This window comes from Equus caballus, chromosome 18, assembly GCF_041296265.1.
Source record: "Equus caballus isolate H_3958 breed thoroughbred chromosome 18, TB-T2T, whole genome shotgun sequence".
NCBI lineage: Eukaryota > Metazoa > Chordata > Mammalia > Perissodactyla > Equidae > Equus > Equus caballus.
This window is the reverse complement of record NC_091701.1, coordinates 48,353,879-48,376,837: the sequence shown is the minus strand read 5'-3', so window position 1 is coordinate 48,376,837 and position 22,959 is coordinate 48,353,879. Positions and strand designations below refer to the sequence as shown.

The following is a 22,959-nucleotide window of genomic DNA, read 5'->3' as shown; positions in this document are numbered from 1 at the left end:
TTCAATAGGACAAAAATTGGTAGCAGGAAAGAAGAGACAGTCAATGGTAAAATGAAAGCATTTTCAAAGAGACAAAAGCGTAAATTATTTGATTTATTTTCAGAATAGAGAGCTGTTCAGTATGGCAAACTGTTGGATTCATGACAGGCTGTAGTTAAAACTGAGAATGCAAAGGAAGTCATTGTTCATGAGTGTATTTTTTCTCCACCATATCTTCATCATTTTTTCATCTTCAATATACTTTCATAACTTTACCATTGATTGTATTTTAGGTTGCTTCTTTCTTTATGCCATATGGAAAGACAACTCAATCAATAGGCCAATTTCCTCAGCTGCTTTTAACTGTGTCTCTTTGATAAACTGTAACCTCTGTAAGGGCAAAGATTTTATCTGGCTTTATCACTATTTTTATTACTCTCATTATTATGTCTATCTTTATCACTATGCCTAAGCATAACAGCAGAGTGCAAGAAATACTGTAGTTGATGAATAAATAATTGTTGAGTAAATGGCTTCCAGATAGCCATAAACAGTAATCTGTCATCCAATAGTAGCATTAACAACAGTCCTTTGCTGAGATATCATAGGTACGTGAACTGTATCCCAGAGCAAGTATCTATGTGATGTGCTGGAAAGATACACTAAAAGAGTATGATATCTTCTCACATGCCATTCAAGGCAAATTTCTACCTCTGATTTAATTCCTGAACTCATGTAATGATTCTAGATTAAAAATAAATTTTCTGGAAAAAAGATAGTTTTATGGATGACAATAAACACACACACACGTGTACATATTCATACACATACATACACACACACACAATAACCCAACATTAATAAAAGAGAAATTCAGGAAATAGTACAGAATCTAAACCTTTTCTGGGGTGAATATTTTTCAGGGTTTTTCACAAGTTGCCAGCTGTCAAACCCGTGAATTACTCTTTCCTGAATGTCTTTCTGAACTGACTTTTTATAAATTATCTGGCTTGCCGTTGTGGTGGGTCATTTGTGGTTACATTTATCTTGTCCAGTTACAGCAGTAACGTGTAAATTGGATCTCTAAGAAGTGATAAAGTGATGCAAATAGTGCTTTTCACCTCAGGTTACCATAGCCACAGTCATTATTTGCAATAGCTACTGTGCTGTGTTCTTCTATGAAATCTCCTAACAAGATGCTTCGCCTCATGTCACATCCAAGCTACTAAGAAGAGTATACATACTGAAAAGATTGGAGCTGACATAACTTCACTGCCAAAACTACCCTTCCAGGAAATTATCTTCAGAGCTATTGTTAGGTTGATTTTCATACGCTTGGAAATTCTTTATAGAGACCATGTGTTGTCAGATTCAAGAGGATAATTTGCATTTTTGGGTAATAGGAATGGGGTGAAGAATAACCCTTTTGTAACTGGGAAGTTTTCAAGGCATGAAGTGCAACAGCAATAATGGGCTCTATGGGAAGACCCAGAAGACTCAGTCTCAGAGACTAATAGGACATTCCCAGAAGACTAATAGAGAAACGTCAATGCTTCTAGGTTCCTGGGGAACTCTAGAGAATTATCAGAAATCAGGATTATTATTTATCTTCCACTTGTGTCAGAGAGCTAAGAAAATATGTAAATGCACAATAGGAGTAATGTATTCTCGTGGTCTGAAAGAAGAAGCTTTTCAAAGTGCTGCCTTACAGCCAGAGTATATGCCAATGCTTATTACTTTGGGTTGTGAGACACTAATGGGTAGGAATACTGGGTTAAATGAATTTCTTCAGATTTATGTACTGCAGGACTGCTCAGAGCCTTTGATGTGATCTATTCCTTTGAGAATCTTAAGACAGGGATATAACATGGCTCACTGAATTTTGTTATTACTGAGAGCTTCATGGGAACACAGCTTGGGATGCTGTGCCCTATCAGACAGTTAAGATGCTCCATGATTTCCTTTTTGGAATTGTAAATAACTATCACCACATTTTTGTTATTGCATTTTTTGTTTCTTAAAAATGAGGTCTAGGGACCATCCTGGTGGTGTAGTGGTTAAGTTCACATGCTCCACTTTGGCGGCCTGGTGTTCACCAGTTCGAATCCTGAGCGCAGACCTACACACTGCTCATCAAGCCATGTTGTGGAGGCACCCCACATACAAAATAGAGGAAGATTGGCATGGATGTTAGCTCAGGAACAGTCTTCCTCAAGCAAAAAGGGGAGGATTGGCAGCAGATGTTAGCTCAGGGCCAATCTTCCTCACCAAAAAAAAAAAACGTCTCAAAAAAGGCAGACTGGTCACAGGCTCATGGTTACTTTATGGGGTGAACATAATAATATTAGAGCATCTATTTTTTTAAATATGCTTGTTAGCCTAGTACCTTATTACTCTTAAGTTTCTCAACTTTTCTTTTTCTAACAATGTATTTTAGGGCTTTATTACTTTCGAGAAAGCTTTTGTTTTATTAATACAAAAATGATGCATCTTCAAGACAGAAAATTTAGAGGATCAAAGTAAACAAAAAGAAGGAAATAAAAATCACTCATAATCCTATCAAGCAGATATAACTCTGTTGACAAGCAGATGTAAATCTTCTCTCAATTTGCGTTTTATGTGTTTTTGTTGGTAAATACAGGATCATGTTGTATAGACATCTTTGTGTGCTTTTTTCCCACTTAGCGAGCATCAGCAACACCTTCGCATGCTATTACCTACTCTCACGCCACTTTATTTCCAATGCCTGCCATATTGCACTTTTGTAACCATCCTTCCACTGTTGGATATTTAGTCTAACAAGCTTCCTGCTCTTCCCAGGTTTACTCTGTTAGCATTCTTAGAGACTTCAGGGATGTGACTATTAGAACAGTTGACAGCATTTTCAGTTTTATAAAGCGTTGTCCTAGAAACTTCATGTCTCAACCGCAGTGTCAGAGAACAAACACACCAACAATGATCTGCTGCCTGGGGTCCCGGAAATCACACTCATGGTGCTATTGACAGTTGTAACTTCCCAACCAGGCTCATCAATCTGCAACTACAACTTATTCCCTGGCCACCAGTATTCCAGAGGAACCATACAAGCAATCAAAACCTACAATTTATGGGCCAAATCCACAGAACAGCATGAAGTCAACCCTTTCGGCTCTCGGGATGAGAATAGTATGAGATCTGGGGGTCTTTAGGATGGCAGCATGAGACTGTTCCCTGTTTTGTTTGAAGTCTTCCAGGTTGTTCATCTCAGAGCTTGTTCTGGAATGAATGCCCACATCATTTAAACTACAGAGATTATCTTCAGCACCATAGGCGCAATTATGGAGAGGCTGAAATCAGCACCTCCTGGTAGTCTGTTTGATGAGCCAACGCCAGTAATGATTGGAGCTGACTCCCAAGTACTGAGGATTCCTATCTGGAGATTCACCATGGAAGTTCTTCCAGGCATCTGGTCAGGCGTGACATGAGAGAGCCTGGGGAGCTGAATTTCCCTGGTCTAAACGGAGCTCTACTCCAGGCGTGCTATCTTGTCAGAATAATAACTTGATTGCCTTTCATCCTAGTTGCCCTAACTGTAAAGCACCTTGAAGTACTACTTCACATAAAGGAAGTCGAATTGGACCAGATATACCTTGTCTATCTCTACATGTCAAATGGTTGTAAAAATTTGCAGCTATAAACTTTTATTTTTTGATTCTCAGGAATTTGGATTTTGTCAGTAATTTTGAAAAGCACTTTTCAAGGAACTTGTATTGGGAGGCAGCATAGTAAATTGTTAAAACTATAGATTGTGTAGTCAGGCGACTCAAGTTCAAATTCTGCCTTTTATCAGCTGTATCATTGTTCTGCAATCATTTCCTCAGCTGGAAGACAGGAAAAGTGTGCCTACATCAGATTCATAAAAATGACATGAAATAAATATCAGGAAAGCACTCAATATCAGTGTCAGCACACATGAGTGCTTAATTAATATTATTATTAATTTTAATATTTAAAAAATTATAAATATATTTAAATATTTAAATATAATTTATCATCAATAAGGATGCTGTTATTAATTATCTCTACTATGTGCAGGTGCTGTGCTAGTTCCTGGGGGGAGAAAGTTGAACAATACACTGTCCTCTAAGGAGTTGAAGTCTAGAGAGTTCATTTGTAGTTTATTTCAATGTAGCGTTGTAAGCGATGGAATAAATGACATAAAGTATGTATGAGATGTTGTGAGAACGCATCACTCAGTGTAGAAAGATGTTGGGAAGGCTTGCTTGGGTCACATGGCATGGATGGTAGAGTTTTACTTCCTGGGCATCTTACATGCTGGGCATCAGCATGGGTTACTGAACCCGTGTGGTCACCGCTCCCCTCCAGCGCTTTCACCTCGGGCTTAAATTGAAAGAACTGGAGAGACCTCAAGTGTTTTTGTTGTGTTTTGTTTTGACCATTGGCTTTTGTTGTCTTACAGAAAATGTGATAAAACAAGTCCCTACTATTCTCTGTACAAAGTAACTTTTGTAATAATGTGTATCTTTGTATAGCCTAGTTCATGGAATAAATTTTAATTCATTTGGGTTTTTTTCAGCTTCTTTAACATTCACACCAAACCACATTCTATTCAAGTATTTAAAAACCTAGACCAAGTCAAGTTAATAGTTTCTGGTGTTAAATTAAGCAAAAACAAGCAAAAAAAATGAGACTATATTTTAAAGGAAACACGTTACAGTAGGGAAAATTACTTAAATATATTAGCCTTCCGTCCTTATTTCCTCTGGTATACCATAGTTTTCCTTCTCCCTGAGATATTCTCTTGTGACAAATACAGAATCTCAAAATCTGTACTCACTGTAGCCACTGGGATTTCTTGTATATCTTTGTCTGCGGCATTTTACTTTCCTAATTAGGAACATGGCTTCAGTGGCTGCTGGCTACAAAACAACCTGGTATTGCTTCTCAGCTCGTTAGGAAGAGGAGGAGGCTGGAATGGGCCTTTGGTCCTCATTAGATGGCTGATAAGTCTCATTTGTACATTTTGAAGATGCTGCTCAGGCAAGCGTAGCAATGCCACTGTGGCCAGGTTTGCTAATTGGAGAATGTGAAAGAGTATCCATATAATCTCAGTGTCTCTGGGGGATTTGCCCAGTTGGAGGTTTAATCCCATTGTCTTTCTTATCCTGAAGGCAAAGAAAGGCACTGTCTCAAAGTTTAGGCATAGAAAGACACGAACGTCTCCTGATGATCCAATGTCTGATGTGAATGAACCGCAAAAGCCACACTTCTTGTCTTAAGGGTGAAGACCTTGAGCTGATCCATACAGGGTTCTAACGCTGGATGGAGGAGATTGCTCTAGAATAGCTTTTTTCTTTTAAAAAAAGCTGTTCAAGGAGGTTCTGAGTATCATATAGGTATGTTTTTCAAGTTGTCATTCTCAGTGAAATGAATGACAGCATGTAAAGCAGTGGCAGAGTTTCTTAGCTTACATAAGAGGGATTTCAGTGTGTCTATAAGTGTGGTTAGTTTAGAAACTTCATTACTACATTTTATAGGGAGAAAGCCTGTTGAGAGATTAACCATTTGTGACAAAAGTAAACGAACCAATAGAATCTAAAGCTAGAACTCGGGTCTCTGAGCGGGAAGAGACTTGCTATCTTCTGGAAGAGACCGCCCTGTACTTTTCAAGGACAGACAAGGCAGGGTAAGCTGGTCTTTCTCCACCTTCCTACATTATGTCCTTACAAAGGATGCACACTAAGAAGACCATTATTCATACAGGACTGACTTTTTGTGAAGAAAAATCTAGGCTCCATTTGGGTGCCATCTATTTATTGACTTCAAGCTTAAGTTTCCTACTGTGAGCACAAGTGTTTACACAGATAACAGCTACATGCACTAAGTCTCCCTGTTATACAATGGTCTAATCTGAATAGATATAAAGATCCTCTGACCCATAAGAACCCTATTGCCCTGGGCTGATTTTCTTTATTTTTGAGTTCTGACTTGTGTTAGAGACTGTTTTCAAAATGGAAACCAACACACCCTATTTTGTCCAGCAAATTTCTCTTTTTAGATAATAATTCACTCTACAATAGAGTTCAACTCTTCATTAATATAGAAGTCCAACACTGAGCCTGTTAAAAACTCTGATTTCATGCTTACAGTCTAAATTTCAATGTTGGAAGTAGTCTTAAGAGATGATTTAAGTCAATCATCTACCCCAGGGATAATCACAACATCTTAGATATGAATGTGTCTTAGGAAATACAGGAAGAGAGTTTCGAGAATTTCCCTTGGGAATTTGTACTTGGATCTGATCACAGTCACTTAAAGATGTTATTTTTCATGTACAGACTAGTTAGTCCTATAATTTCGGTGCATATCACCTCGTTTTACCCTGGGACTTGGTGGAGGTAGTCAAATCAATTCTCTTCTATAGTACCTATGTGAAGATAGATCAGTAATTTTCAACTTTCCTTTCCCCAGATTAAGACATGCCCATTTCAATGGTGGGAGAAAAGAAGAGTTTATACTACATCTAGTTGCTCCATTATTGCCCAGTGTCACTTTTCAATGAGCAATCAGGAAATAGCTACTTTTGTGTAGTGATTTTCATTTGACTCATTGCATTAAAACATCTTCAAGATCTTTTCTGAGTTTTGTTTAAGGAACTGAATTTCCTTGAGATCCTCACTGTGTGGACTGCAAGAGTCATTGGTGCCTCTATTTTTGCTTTTGTTAAATAAATTTCCTAGTTGGGGAGCTTTGAGCTCATAATCTCTGAAAAGAGACACAGCCATCTGCCATATAGTTTAGCCTCTGAGCTGTGGGCTTGGAGGAAGCTATATTTCAGAGACAAGGAAGCCAAGGAGGGGCAGGGGACACGTTTATTTTCACTTTTCACAGACCACAGTAGGAGTGAATCTAAACTCTGACAGGAGCCTGCATTAGGTGCCAAACTGCCACTGTCATTTGCATAATGTGTAATCTAAGGTGTTGATTCATCTCTGATGGACAGGCATGTTTAGTGAGGGGAGACGAAATTGCACATTGCCCCCCTGCCTGCCCCTTAAGAAACCAATCACATTCCTTCTCTCCATCAAGGCCACAGAGGCAGGGAGCTTTCTGCTCCATTAAACTTGCTTCTTGTCTCTACTTAGCAAACTGACTACCAGCACTGGCTCTTTCCCTGCTGCCGCCTCTGATGCTGCTGAGAGCAAGCTGCTCCTCCCCCAAAGGAAAGGAACCAACGTAAATGGAACTGGCTGATTTGGGCGGGGGCAGTATTTTTACTTTGTTTTTGTCAAATTGCATCCCACCCCTAAATAAGACTTACCTTGTGAAGACTGTGGAAGAACAAATATGTTCAGAAAGTACTGTGCTGTTAAAATTGAACCATTTGATTTTAATGTAATTGCAGAGTTTGATTTTAATTGGCTGTTTTTTTGAAAGTGGGTGTTTGGCATAGAATTTTGGTTTTAGAAACTGAACATATATCTGTTTGCATGTTTGTGCAGTAGCAAATGCCTTTGTTTTAACAAAAGAGTCCCTCATTTTAATAAAATTCCTAACATTAGATATTTAGTGAAACTTGTACTTTTAAACAGACAGTGGTCAAAAGAAAGACTCTCTCAACTTTGACTTTTGCATCACTGTCTTAACTTTGTCCCCATTCCCACTGTACAGTTATGGTGTTGTTTAGCACATTTTTTGGGGACCAAGGGTAGGAGGTTTCTATATCCCTCCTACCATAAACGTTTTCTAAACATTTATTTAACTATTTTATGAGCATTTTCTCTAATTCTTAAATAATCATCTTCCTTTTTAGCAATAAAGAAACTGAGGCCCAGAGTATTTAAGAGACTTTTCCAATTCCTTTTGGTTGAACCACACAAAATTGCTGTTTATGTAGCTTAAAAATGGTTGGATATCAGCAGATTTATATGGCCCAACCCAGCAGCTATTCAGGAGAGCTAGGATTCAAATTCAAGTCAGCTAGGCATTGTCAGCCTTCCTTCCGCTATGCCATGCTGCTGTCTTATTTATTTATATTCTGTGTTGTTTCAAGAACCTCACTTTGTATGCATTACGTACTCAATATAATATGTGGTTAATGAATATTTGTTGATTGGCTTTTTAAAAATGGATTTAGGGGAAGCACCTAGAGCTATGTTTTGTAACCATTAAGCAAAGTATGAGGTCTCAGTTTTTACCACTGTAAATCTGGGTGGTTATAAAGGGCTATTAGATACTATCTCTTGAGTCATTAATTCCTCTACTCTGTACGTACGGTACAATTTCCCAACATCCAAATAGCTACCTCTTGGGATGGGCTTTTTTGGGAACAGGTGAAATCCTGCACCTTGAATGTCTTACTCCCGTGTTCTCTCTTCTGCCAGCGAGGCTCAGCAATTTCACAGGTTTTGTGAGATGACTGAGAAAGCACTTAGATAATCTGCCCTCAAAATATCCCTCCCCTTTCCTTCTCACTCTATTCACATCTCCTTTCCACACTTGCATTTATTCCCTTTCCAACACTTTCTCTCTTCTAGAGATAATACTCTAATTTTTTGGCCACAGGTGTTTTTAGCTCAAGTTCTCATACTGGCCTTTTTAAGAACAGACTTGCACATTTTGGAAGAACCCAGGTGGTTTTAATATTGAGTATGTCCAAAAGATATGAATTTTGAAAGCAAATCAAAGACTGCACAATTTATGGTGTAATTACATAGTAATTACTCAATTTGCTTGTGAACATTGAATCCTCTCCATGGGTTTTAAACAGATGTCACAGCAGATGCACCTCATTTAAAGGAGAATTTCTATTAACTACAGCAGTAGTTGGGCTTATTATCTTCAGTGGTGCTGAATTAAATTGGTAACAGAGGGCAGTGTTGAAAACTATGAGAAAGTATGATTCAGACAGGAGAGGGACAGAAAGTGTCAAACAGGGGAAGATTCCCATAAGTAAGCATATCAAATACGGTGTCAGCATCTCAAAGGATTGATGAATTCTTGGCTTTGGGGTTATATGACAGTTATTGATGGTAGTAACTGAATTTTGCAGAGAACTTTCCAGTGTACAAAATCATTTCTACCTACATTATCCCATTTGATTCTCACTGGAATCCAGGATGCAGGTAGAGTGTCCTGAGGCTCAGAGGTCACCCAGGTTCTTACAAGGGGTGTGTAGTGGAGCCTGAAACAGAGCTTAGGCTGCCTGACTCTCAAGCTTCTCTTACTGTCACCTCACACTGCTTCTTCAAGCAAATAGCGCAATCAACAAATCAATTAGACTGTGTTTTTAATCAAATTGACTGAAATTTTGGTCTGCTAATTTAAAATCAAAGTGATTGAATCAGTTATTTGTGTAAATATAGGTTAAGAAGTATTTGTTTATTTTTACATCAAACTCTTGGTTTTGGTGGTATATATTTTCAAATAACTACAGTTTGAAATCAATTCTTTGTGCAACATTGGAGACTGCCAGACATGTGCCAGTCTTTTCAACTAAATCCATATACGTCCAGGATAATCGCCACTGGTAGCATCATCCTCAAATACATAGAACAACGTGCCCATACTGATATTGATGGTTTAAAATTGTCGGCAAGTTTGAAATAAAAGGATGTACAAACTCAGTTGAAATCTTGACAGCATTTCGCTGAAGGCTGGGAAAAACTTGCATATGTCCTTGCTTTTCCTTTCTGACCAACACTTTTTATCTTTTTTTAGCATGAATTGATCCCTACTCCATCCCTTTTCAGCTTAATGTCTTTTCTCATCCAAATCTGGAGGATAGTGTGTTTGCCCAACAGCCTGCCCACTCCTGACCCCTATTCCCTGGTCTGTGAAAAAGGCCTGGTCTCAGTGAGCCTTGTCATTCAGGAGGCTGTTCAAGTGGCAAAGGCTCCAGAGAATTCATTTTTGCTTAGTCCTTCAAGGCATTTCCCTGGGGCACACCTTCCAGACACCGGTGGTGATTGGTGAGAACCACAGAGAGAAATGATCTGGTTGTCTGTCAGTAGGACTCCCACACAAATGTCAGAGCTTGGCTGGGAAAAGCTGCTTTTTTTCTTTCTGTGTGGCTCTCCTTCTTCATAAAAAAATCACCAGCGCTCTCTAGAGATTTCTTTCCCTTTCCTCTCCTCCCCGAAGATTCTGTGGTAGGCTGTAGTCCCTTCTCTTGCCTTTTCCATTTTCTCATCAGAGAAAGCTGGCTGCCTGACTGTGCTCTCCCCTTGCTCACCTCTCACCCACTCTCCTTTCTCCTTTATTTATCCTACTTGGGACTTGTACTCCTCTCTTTGGAACACTTACCCTCCTACACTGCTTTCTCTAACACTTCCTCTCCTGTCCTCTCCCCTTCCTCTTGCACATCTGAGGACTGTTCTCCCAGAACACCTCAGCTCATTGGCCATCAGTGAGCCAAGGCCTGAGTCTCAGCAAGGGGGAGGGGTGATGAGGCCGGTGGAGAAGGAAGCTGACAAAGGAGGAGGAAAGGCCTCAGAAAAGACTTGCAAAGAAATGGGGAAAGGGGAAATTAGAAGCCCCTGGAGCTGGAAGTTGAAAGTAACAAATGGGGCAAGACTTGGCTTTTCTGTCCTGCTCCAACTTTATATATAACAGTTTGTATATCTGTGATATAAAAAATACATGAATGAGCATAATATAATATATGAGAAATAATTAATATTATTAATTAACGTAATATTAGAAACAATTTCTGTAATATGCACATAGTGAGTGCAACATAATAGACACTCAATAAAAGATAGTTATTACCTTATTGCTTTTTAAGACTCAAAGTGACTCGAATAAATATAGGAGAATTGAGTTCAAACTGTGGAGCAAAATCTAGTTTTGATAGAGGCAGTACTGTATTCTTGGTAAAAGGTTCTCTATGTTATAATATATAGATTGTGGCAGTCAGTTGTGAGAGATGCCAGGAAATTTATAATAATAGTCATCAAGTACTGAAAGTTGAGTCTGATGATTTTGGAGACAGGAGAGTGTACATGTGAAAAGCTGGACTCCGGTCTTAGACGTGTATTAATCTTGGAAACGTTCTTCAACCTCTGCAAGCATTTGTTCCTCATCTGAGAAATGAAGATCCTATGGAACCAACCACACAGGGTTGTTCCTAGTTGACATGGGATCAGATATGCAAAGCTCATAGCACAGTGCTTAGCGCATAGTAAGCATTCAATAAAGACTGCTCCTTATTGGGTTGCACTTTTTAAAATCAGAGCAGATTCAAGTTTATCCTTATCAAAACATCAGTTTTGCTCACTTGCCTTCTCACTTACTTTCCTGAGAGACAAAGAAACGGGTTTGGATTAGCTAACCTGTTGGGAGAGTGTGACCCATGAGAAATTCATCTCTTATGTGGACTGTGGCAGGAAAAATATCAGGAAGCACCGCGGTAGGTTTCTCATCAACTGTATGACCTCTGACTCTCATGTTTCTGGCCATTTCAAATGCCCACGGACCATTTTTCAACAGAATGGTGTTCGTTAGTTTATAAGGCAGTTCATCATATGCTAGACTTATTTCACTAGGGTTTGAGGGATATTTTGTGCTATTAGGAAAGATATGAGAAGCCATTTGCAGGCTGGCAGTTAGACTTTATTGATGAAGGAGGATTTGTTGACCATTTCATATTATAGGACATTTTCAAAGTCCTGGAACTATACGGTTTATGCTAATTCATTTGACCAATATCTATAGGGCATCCACTACCTTCTGCTTCTGGGCTGGGTGCCAGGGAGTCAAAGGTGCATTAGACATGTCACAGCCTGGCGAGAAAGCACAGGGCCTTGCACACAGTTGAATAAATATTTGTTGAGGCGACTGGGAAATCAGCCCTTACTGAATCATAAATGCCGTCTGGTAGCGAGCTAAGAACAAGCTACTCTAGGAGGGGCAGGGAGGGAGCAACTGCTCTGGGTTGTGAGAGGTTTGCTTCCTGGGGAAGCCCTTACCGTGCTTAAAGATCCCTCTGTGCTGTCTCTCCAGGGCTTAGCGAAATCCGCTGAGGATATCTGCCACAAAGTCCCAGCACAGAGCACTGTGATGTGGCCAACCCTAATCCCAACTCTTGCCCTTGGGGATTTCTCTGTTGTCCTTTTTTGAACCTGGGAATCGTGTACTGTTCTGGTTTCCATTCCAGCCTGTTCAGTGGCTAAGCACAGCTTGGGAAGGACTTTGGTTATAGTGCATCCAAGGCCATAAACAAATCCAGCATAGAAAAGCAAACTCCTGGGCAGCAGCCATACAAGGAAGGGGAATTGCCATGTCTGTGGCCACAGAGGTGGCAGGGGCAGTGTCATTTTCAGACACTGTGCCTGGCTCCCTGCTCCTCAGCCCTCCACTGCCCACAGCTGGAGCTGCTTAGTTTCAATGTGCTCATTCAGTCTCAGCCAGGTGCTAGCCTAGGCCAATCCCATTCCCTAGTCAGGAGAACTTAGGGGACGTGAGGCCAGTGACACAGTGGCTGAGAATCTTGTCAAATCTCCAACTGACCACGTGTTCAGCCTTTAGGACTAGAACCAACTACATTTTGTTTCGTTCTTTGTGACAAACTGAACCATCTTGTATCCTGCTTACTGTAACTGGCACCTGTCTTGTTCTTTGTACCTCACTGTGCGGAGCCCCGTTTCCTCAAATGTCAGGTGGCAGGGCTGTTTTGAGTAATAAATAAGATGACCTGTGAGGCACCTGACATGGGGAGGATGCATAATTTGTGATGGTGTACATTTTGTTGCATGGGTCTTGTTGGCGCCTGGAGTTCTGTCTCTGAACACGAAGCATGATTGTTTTGGTATGGAGGTCATTTGGGAGACTGCAGCGTAAGACTGTGTGTTTTATTGACCAATGTTCATGTGTGCTCCATGCATCCCTGACTTTCACCCCATCCCTGACCTTTGTCCCTTCTCTGAGTCTCATTCAGTATCAGACCAGCACCTCATCCCTTACCTTCACCCCATTCCTGACAGGGCATGTCATAATCAGTTTCTTTGAGTTCCTTTGAGGGTTTGGGACTCAGAGATCTCCTCAGGGGCAGAGAAAGGCAATAAGCCACTGAACTAGAGTGTAGAGGCTTGAGTCTACCCCAGATTTTCCTGTGTCTCCTCTTCCTCAGCTTTGGCTCAGCTGCTTGGAAAGTTGCCTTGGGAGAGGTCCATCAGAGACCAAAGGACACTGGTGCTCTTCCTGTCAGTTCCTCTTCCCAGGGCTGGAAGGGAAACCTTGCCAGGAGCCGGTGATTTTTGGACAGGGTGCAGAGCCCAGTCAAGTGAAGACTCATGCCCAGCTGTGTGACTGAGGCCTGCCCACAGGCCACTTGAGGAATGTGTCCAAGAAATGTAGGAACCAAATGCAAATGCCGCCTGCCACTCTGCCCAGCTGAAGAAAGTCAAGAAAAGCCCATCTTGAGAGAAACTGTACAGTCCCAATCTCCATATAAATAAAAAGAAATAATGCCTAAATTAAAGCCTTAGCTTGAAGCACTGAAAGAGAAGGAATCAGAGGGCAAACATTTGAAAAATTAGTTCTGAATTCATCATGGTCCAAGATCTTTATCAGCATGTAATTTAAAAAGAAAAATAAAACAATGTGCCAACCTCACAGTGGATGTTGATTACAAGATGCATAGTTAGTTAAACGCGTTAGCAAAGTCTAAAGAGATTAGACAGCGAATCCAAGCGCCATTGCACAGACCCCCTGCCCAGGCCCAGGACAAAGATGCACAGTCACCATTTCTCCAGTTGCTACAGGGGCTGGAGGAAAGCACGGTGGGCTTTCTAAGCAACTGTCCTGTGTGGGGCAGAGAAAAGGGGTAGATGCCCTCTCAGAAGTGAAAATGAAAAGGATGTCCTAAGGGGGAAGATTATTTATCATGTACTCTGCATATGATAAAGTGGAATTAGCAAGAGAATTGACTTCTATTGGCAGCCTATTTCTGGACAAACTACTTTGGCCCATAGTAGGGAAAAATTTAAAAACCACCCTTAAAATTAATACTTATTTGAAACAAAGAGATAAAGGATTTGGAAAAATACTTTCCAAGGGTGCCAGGTGTGAGTGGGCGTGAGGCAAAGAGGAGAGTGAACAAGGGGGAAACCCCAGGTATGGGGAGCAGGAAGGCCCTGCTGTCCTCTGGCTTTCTCCTAACACCCTCCTTGACCCTCCCTCCCCTTTCCTTCCCATCCGCCTTCTTCTCTCTCCCCCAACTACTTCCTAGCTACTGGGAGCTTCCTCAGTCCTGGTTTATGTTTCAACCAGATGAAGGCCTTGTTCCATCAGAACTGAGCAGTTTATCTGAAAAGAAATTCACATAAAGCTGGTAGAGGCTGATACTGGTAGTCTCTTAGGTAACATCTGTATTTTAACAGGGAGTCCTTTTGGGCTTTATCAGAAAACAGTGAAGAAGACTTTATTTCCCAAGTGTCACAAGCCATTCACATGGTAAGTATCTTTGAATGGAGGAAAAGGACGGGCAAGTTCCAGAATTCCCTAAATCCCTGCAGGTGGACAGCTGCCCGCTCTGTCTATACATCCAACCTCATCTGAGATGCGGCCAGGCACCTCTGCCACATTTGCTTCCCTTGACATTGTTGTCTTCTTGTGACACTTTCCTGCGGACTGTAACTCCATGATGACAAAGACTGTCTCTGTCTTAAACAGAAGAGAGAACATTTACTGAACACTTACTATCTTGTCAGTTTTCTAAGCCCTTTAAGTTTATTAACTGATTTAGTTTTTAGAACCATCAGAGGTAGGGAATTCTATGCCCATTCTAAAGATGAGGCGTGAGTTGTTGAATATTATGTGTAAGGTCACAGGGCAGGTAAATGGCAAAGTTAGGATTCAAACCCAGCTGTCTGACTCCCAGGCTCACGTGGTAAACCACAACACAGGTTGTCTTCCTGGCACCTAGTACAGTGTGTGGGAAGCAGTCACTACTTCTGGTTTTCCTTTTATATCTCTGTGATGGTTAATTTTATGGGTCAACTTGGCTGGGCCATGGTTCCCAGATATTTGGTCAAACATTATTATGGATCTCTCTGTGAGGGTGTTTCTGGATGAGATTTCCATTTAAATCAATGGACTTTGAGTAGAGCACATTGCTATTGATAATGTTGAGGGGTAGGGCAGGAGACTTATCCAATCAGATGAAGTCTTGGATGGAACAAAATGCTGATCTTCCCTGAGCAAGAGGGAATTCTCCAGCAGACTGCTTTCAGACTTCACCTGCAATGTCTGCTGTTCCTGATTTTCCAGCAGACTGCCTTTGGACTTGAACTGCAACTCTTTCCTGTGTCTCTATGCTGCCAGCCTCCCCAATCAGATTTTGAGCTCACCAAGCCTCCACAATCGTGTAAGCCAATTCCTTAAAATAAAACTTCCTTAAAATAAAAACGAATTCCTTAATATATAAAAAAAGTATATATACACATCCTATTGGTTCTGTTTTTCTTGAGAATTGTGACTTATACAGTCTCCTTTTCTAATAAGTTCCTCAAGATTAGTTCCTAGGCCTTCTTTTCTTCTCAGCCTAAGTTTTGTCTATTTTCTAAGCAATTTTTTCCTGCCCATGGCCTTCGTTGCTACCCATATGCCAATAACTCTAAATGTATACTTCTAGCTCAGATGTATCTACGGAGGTCCAGACTCATATGCACCTACGTACTTGGCATGTGTCCTTGGATAGCTGAGGGGCACCTGAATGCAGCAGGTACAAAGGTAAATTCAGGACCTTACAATCCTGATCCTCTTTCAGCATTCCCTATCTCTATGAAATGTACCCATATCTATCTGAGAGACCAGGAGCCATTCATAGCAGCTCTCTCCCTTATTTCCGTGCTTAACCCATCACCATGTCCTGCCAATGTCACTTCAGAAATTTCTCATATCTTTTTACTTCTCTCTATCTCCACTACCACCACCTTACTCAACCTATGGGTATATCTTATCTTGACTCCTATGGTAACTTTTCAAGTGGTCTACACGCATATTCTTTGTTTCCCCTCTAATCATTTTTCTTCACACTTCAGCCACAGTGATCTTTCTAAAAAATAAAGCCAATCATATCATTTTGTGCCACTCCCTGTGTGAAACCAGTCACTGACTTTCTATTGTGCTTAGGATGAAGGCTAAATTCTTGGCATGATGACATGGTGGTTCCCAAGGCTCTGCATGACTCTGCATGTCTGCAGCAGTGTTCTCCTTGTTCTCTACACTCCAGCTGCTCTTACCTTTTTCCAGTTCCTCAAAAATGCTTCCTCACAGTACTGGTCCTTTGCACATCCTGTTTCTATTTTTTAAAATGCGGGGCACATTTCGAACCTCTCAACTCTCATATCAGGAGTGACTTTGAAGGTAAAGATGTTGTATTCCACACACCCCTCCCTCAGTCTACTCAGATTCTTTTGTTATACAATCTCATAGTATTTATCTAAATTAAGGCAAATAATAATGGCTAAGATTTATTGAGTGCTTATTAAGTTCAAGTCAAGCACAGTGCTAAATACTTTATAATCATTATATTTAAATATTATCTAATTGAAAAATACAGGGGCCAGCCCAGTGGTGCAGCAGTTAAATTCACACATTCCACTTCGGTGGACCGGGGTTCGCTGGTTCGGATCCTAGGTGTGGACATGGCACTGCTTGGCACGCCATGCTGTGGTAGGCGTCCCACGTATAAAGTAGAGGAAGATGGGCATGGAAGTTAGCTATGGGCCAGTTCTCCTTGGCATAAAGAGGAGGATTGGCAGCAGATGTTAGCTCAGGGCCAATCTTCCTCAAAAAAACCCAAAAACTCTGAGAAGTAGGTCTTATTATTATTTTATTTTAAGACAAGGAACCTGAGAACCTGGGTGGGAAGCTAAGTGCATATTCAGTGATGTGATGACTTGGTGGATATTTGGCTCTCCCATTGGACTGTGTACTTGGAGTGAGCTGGGCTCATGCCTGTTATTGATCAGCACAGTTAGAGGACTGCCTGTCATGTAGAATGTGTTCAATACCTACTTGTTGATTGAAATAATGATGAATATTTGCATAAGTAATGAACTAGGACATATTTTAATATGGAAACTAACTGGGTATTCCTTTCATTCTCCACCCTAGATTAGTTGCCTATGAGATTATTTACAAAATTTTAGACAGTTGCTTGCAAATGAGAAAATAGCATTCCCAATACTAGAGATGTTTTACAGTACCCTCCACTCTTCATTTTGATGACCATCTGCTCCGTTTCCAAATGAGGCAGCAATTTAGTTTAATTTTGCTCACAGTGAAGGATGATTTTTTTTTGTCCCAGTCCTTCCAGGGCTTCTAAAATAGAGTCACACATGTTCAGACACACTTAAAAACGTGTGTATGCTGCAGTAAGTCCACACTAGCAGCTGTAACAAATAAACCCTAAATTTCCCAGCTTAACACAATAGATGGCTATTTCTTATTTGTGTAACAACCTAATGGGGATGTTCCTGCTCGGCCAGACAGCTTTCCACATGGGGAGATCCAGGAACCTGGGCTCCATCCATGGTGCCCGCATGCCTGGAGGCCTCAGAGTTCTCTGACGTGGCTGACAGCAGGGGAGAACCAGCATGAAGAAGGCACACCAACTTCCTCAAAATCTTGACCCAAAATGAAGCACGTCACTTCCACTCATATTCCATAGCTAGAAGCTCATCATGTGGTCACACCCAACTCTAAGGAAGGCAAGGAATACTGTCTAGTTATACACGCAGGAAGAAAAGAGAGAAAACATATTTGAGCATATCTCTGCCTCACCTCCCATCCCTATAATACAAAGCAGAGAGATGCTATAAGATTAGTACAAAGTGCCCTGGGGTATGGGCAGATGGAGCTTAATTCTAATGGTGGGCATCTGGAAAGGCTTGTGGAGGAGGGGATTTTGAGTGGGTCTTGAAGGATAGGTAAGTCTTTGATGGAAAGAGGTCCTAACAAGCATAATTGAGACCGATGCCAAAATGGTGAGGTCTGAAGCCAGGAGGGAGTGAGGATGTGAGAGAAAATGTATGCTTGTGCCTTGGTCTATGTGCACATATCTCAGAGTCAAGTAGAAATTATTTTAATAATATCTTTTTTCTGGTTTTCCTGAACCCCTTCTATAAGTAATTAAATAACAAACAGAATTACCCCCTGTACTATGAGTATGTTAGTCCCTAATGTGAAGATATGAAATAATTAGAGGATGTGCTGTGTAAGAATTTTAATGTCATGGAAAACTTCTATTTTCAAGACTGTGTTAATTATACAGGATAAGGCTGAACAAAGGGAAGACGTACAATTAGCAGAGCACAGCTTATTATAACCAGCTCTGTTTAGAGGCTCTTTTGAACCTAGATATGTAATAAATCAAGAGTGACCTAGTGTTTTAGAGGACAACTCTGGAGATTTTAGAAATGCAGAACCAGGCCATTTTGGATTTGATTGTAGTGATGGTATAGGGAGATGTTTACACTCTAGTCTAAATGGTAGAGAGGAAAGAGCAGTGTCTTTACAGGGAGAAGACCTCTGTCCCTTCCTTAGTCTGCCACTCAATGGCTGGATGATCATACCTCTGTGGGCTCCTTCCTCCGCTATATGGGGATATTAACACATATGGAAGCACCTAACACTAGGCCTGGGCTATATTAAGGACCCAGTTTTTATTTTTAGCTCCATTTTCCTTCCCTTCTCCTACTTTCTTTTTCTTAGGCAGGATTTCATTCACTTCAATAAAAATCCTTAAGACTTTAAGAGCTATACAAGAATGACTGTAATATCACAAGGATGTACTTCCTCTAAGTCCACCAAACTTCAATAAAGGCAGTTATAATATCAGTGGCTCTATCTGAGCAGTGTCAAGGAAAAAGAAATACCTTAGCTGTCAAATCCCCGGAGGGCTGACTCAGCTCTTCTTTTCTTCCAAAGAAGAAAAACTGCATCTCATGCAATTTGCTTCTTGCTAGGGGTTCTTGTTTTGGTTTCAAGCAAGGTCTTCAGTGCAAAAGACAATCTCTCCTACACAGACGTTAAAGGGGCTATGAGTCCCATAAAAGTTTGGACTTTTCCCTAGATTTTGTTGCCAGAATTTTAGAAATTGATATGAGAAGCTGAGAGCTTAAAAACTGCACAATATTCACATATTATTCGATTGCAAAATGCTGTGAGCTGCCCATCCCAAGCCTCAGCTCAGCTGTGATTGGCCCATACACCCAAGCGCATCTCAGTATTGACTGAAAGGATAGAGTACTTCAGCCCCTGAGAAAGCATTAGGATTGCATTATCATATCAATAGCCCACATGTAAAGTTCTTGATAAAAATGATCATAATCCAGAGGCAAGAGATAAAATATGAGAGTTTGATTTGTGTAAACAAATCAAAGGCATTTAGAGTCAAGCTACTTAATCTATTTTAAAGCATTGCCAGGAATATAAACATCAGAACAGCCTCAGAGCTGGAATAGGCAAGAGTTGAGAGAGTTGAAGGAATTCTAAAGATTATTTGCTGCTTCTTCTTGATTCACTATAATCCAGCCATGTTGGCCTTCTTTCAGTTCCGTGAACAAGCCAAGCTCAAAGCCTCTTCTCTTAAAGCCTCTATAAATCATCCTTCTGTGTCTTCAGAGATGCATCTTGTAATAGTCAGGATTGTCTCAGGTAAGCCGCATTAACAAATAGCTTCCATATCTCAGTGGCTTCAGACAATAAAAGTTGTCTGCTCATGCTACATGTCCAGGGTGTGTTGGCTGAGGGGGCTCTGTTCTCTGAAATCACACAAGTTCTGGGCTAAGGGAGCAACCATGTCCTGAACCACATCACCTGTCAGAACGCCCCAGGGAAAGGGAGCTGGAGGAAACTACAATTAGATGCTCCAGCATGGAAGTGACACATGTCGTTTCTACACACAACCCATTGGCCAGACCAAATCCCATAGCCCAAGGAACCTCAGGGAGACCAAGGCAATGCAGTCCTGCCATATGGCTGGAAAAGGAAGGGAATGGGAAGAGCTTTCTTGACTCTTAGACCTCCCCTGACCACCCTTTAAGATGCAGATTCTAGCTCTTCATTGCCTTAGCACCCATTTTGTTTTTTCATAGGGCTTATCACAATTTGAAATGGTATTATTTATTTATTTCCTGTTTTGTTCTTAGTCTGTTTCCATCATTGAACTACAAGATCCCTAAGAGAAAGGACCATGTGAGCAGGCTAATTCCTCGAAACGGTTCTCAAAATGGTCACTCTTCCTAATATGTTTAAATATTGGATAGATTTGTCTTGAATTTGGAGAATCCTCATGGTGATAATGTTATGTCTCTTGGTCTAAGTCGTTTTTGGCTGTGTGTTGACACCTCTCCATCCCTCCTTATCAGAGGATCCACTCTCTACACAATGGCAGGGCTAAAGCAAAGACAAACTGGGCACGACTTCAAATGCTGTCATGAAGCAAATTGGAAAACTATCAACTACACCCAAAAGAAATCTCCAGAGGCAAGGAAAACCAACGTATCCAGTGAAAATTGCCATAAACTTTGTAAATAATGAAGAGAAGAAAGGAATTTGGTGAATTGGCATTTTGTTGAATTTACTTTTGGCAAATTAGCCTGCTTGGAATTAACTCAGGGCCACCCCCTCAGCCGCCGCTCAGAGCTGTGCTTCAGCACCGCACTGAGCCTGCTGTTTAGAAGCCACTCTGAGATAACTGTCCATTTCATGGGCAAAGAAACTGTAGTTTAGAGAGATTAAATTATTGGCCCAAATCACAGAAGTGATGGCGGGAAAGAGAAAAGTATGAATCAAGACTCCTCTGGTCAGGATGGTGCTTTGTTCCCTGAGTCACACTCCAGCCAGGATGCAAACATTTTTATAAACTTAGTATGCTATTTAGGGCAAAAAGGCAATGTTTAAAGAAATATTCTAAGGATTTGTCTCACTTTTTATCACTTTAAATAAAAACATTTTAATGATTATTTATTTTAGACACTTTTTATAACTATACCATCATTTTCTATATAAAATACTATTATTTTCTTTCTTTTTTGTTTTTTTTTAAAGATTGGCACCTGGGCTAACAAACAACTGTTGCCAATCTTCCTTTTTTTTTTTAAAGATTGGCACCTGGGCTAACAACTGTTGCCAATCTTTTTTTTTTTCTGCTTTATCTCCCCAAACCCCCCCTGTACATAGTTGTATATCTTAGCTGCAGGTCCCTCTAGTTGTGGGATGTGTGACGAGGCCTCAAAGTGGCCTGACCAGCGTTGCCATGTCCGTACCCAGGATCCGAACCCTGGGCCACTGCAGCGGAGCACGAGAACTCAACCACTCGGCCATGGAGCCGGCCCCAAAATACTATTATTTTCAAGTGAAATAAGAAATAATTGACGTACAATGGCCTATGGGACAAGGTTATTTCAGCAAAGAAATTTCAAGAATCAATTAGCTATGGCCTTGGAGAAATGGATTTTTAAATAGGCATTGTCTCAGCTCACCTAAGGCATATCTTTAGTTCCCTAATATTTCATCTTAAAAGAGGCCACCACTAAAATCAAAGGTTTCACAGAAAATTGTAAATATGAATTTTTAAAAAAAGGACAATCTTTTGGGGGCTGGCCCAGTGGCGCATGGTTAAGTTCACACGTTCCACTTCGAGTGACCAGGGTTCACCGGTTCGGATCCCAGGTGCGGACACATGCCCCACTTAGCAAGCTATTCTGTGGCAGGCGTCCCACATAAAATAGAGGAAGATGGGCATGGATGTTAGCTCAGGGCCAGTTTAATCAGGAAAAAGAGGAGGATTGGCAGCAGATGTTAGCTCAGGGCTAATCTTCCTCAAAATAAATAAATAAATAAATAATTTTAAAAATCTGTTTAAAAAGAAGGACGCTGTTTTTCAGCTATCATTTTTTCTTTTCTCCTGTATCATTCAGCAACAAGGCTTTCCTGGAAAGGATATTTTACAGACTATAGCAGGTAAACACTAATAAAAGAAAAAAAACCTAAACTATTCTCTCTAGCCTATTAGTCCTTGGACATTGGTTTCTGATTGTGTAGGATTGTGGCTATTTTTCCACAGGGCTGGGCTGCGTAACTCAGCAGTGTGTTCTCCTACCTGTGGGACCAAGCTTTCTGTGTTCGCCTCCTTCGTAATACAGTTGCAGGGCACAAAGCATGGGCTCAATCTGTCCGATGAGGAGATTTGTGGTGGCTCATGTCGGGAGAAACTGCTGCTTAGCAAACTACAGGATCCTACATAGATAACAACAGAGAGACAAGTTTAGAAACAATGGAAATCCATCAGGTTCTGAGAAATGAAGACAGCATTCTGGTCCTTCAGAAAAAAAGACTTGTATTTAATCTCTAAGTACAATACATAGAATGGCATGTGGGTCAGCACCGAATAGAGGTTGATCGAATGAAAAAGAGAGTGAATAAATGAACAACTGAAAGTCAGAGCTGGTCCTAGTATTGTGAACCCATAAGCCTACAAGACCAGGCAAGTCAGGTAAATGAGGGAGCAGACTGGTATGAGACATCCGGGAAGGGGAGAGCCTGTGTCCTTTCTGAAGGGGGCAGCCACTGCTCAGGTCCAGCTCATGGTTTTCATCGATGCTGTAAGGAAAAATGGACTCAATTATACACAACTTCAAGTTTTCAAGGGAAGACAGAAAGACAGATTTTTACATGAAATCTCTTGAATTTATATTTTAGAATTCAATTAAACAAAACAAAACTTTGTGCAGGCCAAACAAAGCTAAAGGCAAAGTCTATCTGAGGGTGAGGATTAGCTCCTGGGTGGCCATGAGATCTAGGATCTGGTGCAACATCGTCAATTTCCAAATGACGAAAAAGGATCCAGACGGCTGAAGCTGCGCGGGCAAAGACACTCAGCTGAGGCAGAGCTGGGCCTTCTAGGCGTGAGGATCTTCCCTTTCACTTATGACCTTTCACTTTCTCTTGTGGCCACTCTAAGACTGG

The 22,959-nt window shown here is 40.9% G+C and overlaps 1 protein-coding gene across 5 annotated transcripts in view; it reads right to left on the bottom strand.

The window, feature by feature from the left end:
- The window catches only part of B3GALT1 (beta-1,3-galactosyltransferase 1), a 321,146-nt gene that overhangs the window by 18,608 nt on the left and 279,579 nt on the right, over positions 1-22,959 (bottom strand). For 4 of the 5 annotated variants that reach the window (XM_014732518.3, XM_070241162.1, XM_023623082.2 and 1 more), the window contains one exon: positions 22,094-22,230. The gene's annotated coding sequence lies outside the window, so the exon portion shown is untranslated. Of the gene's footprint in view, positions 1-18,863; positions 19,006-22,093; positions 22,231-22,959 lie in introns of all 5 variants that reach the window. The other variant, XM_070241163.1, reaches the window with a different exon arrangement.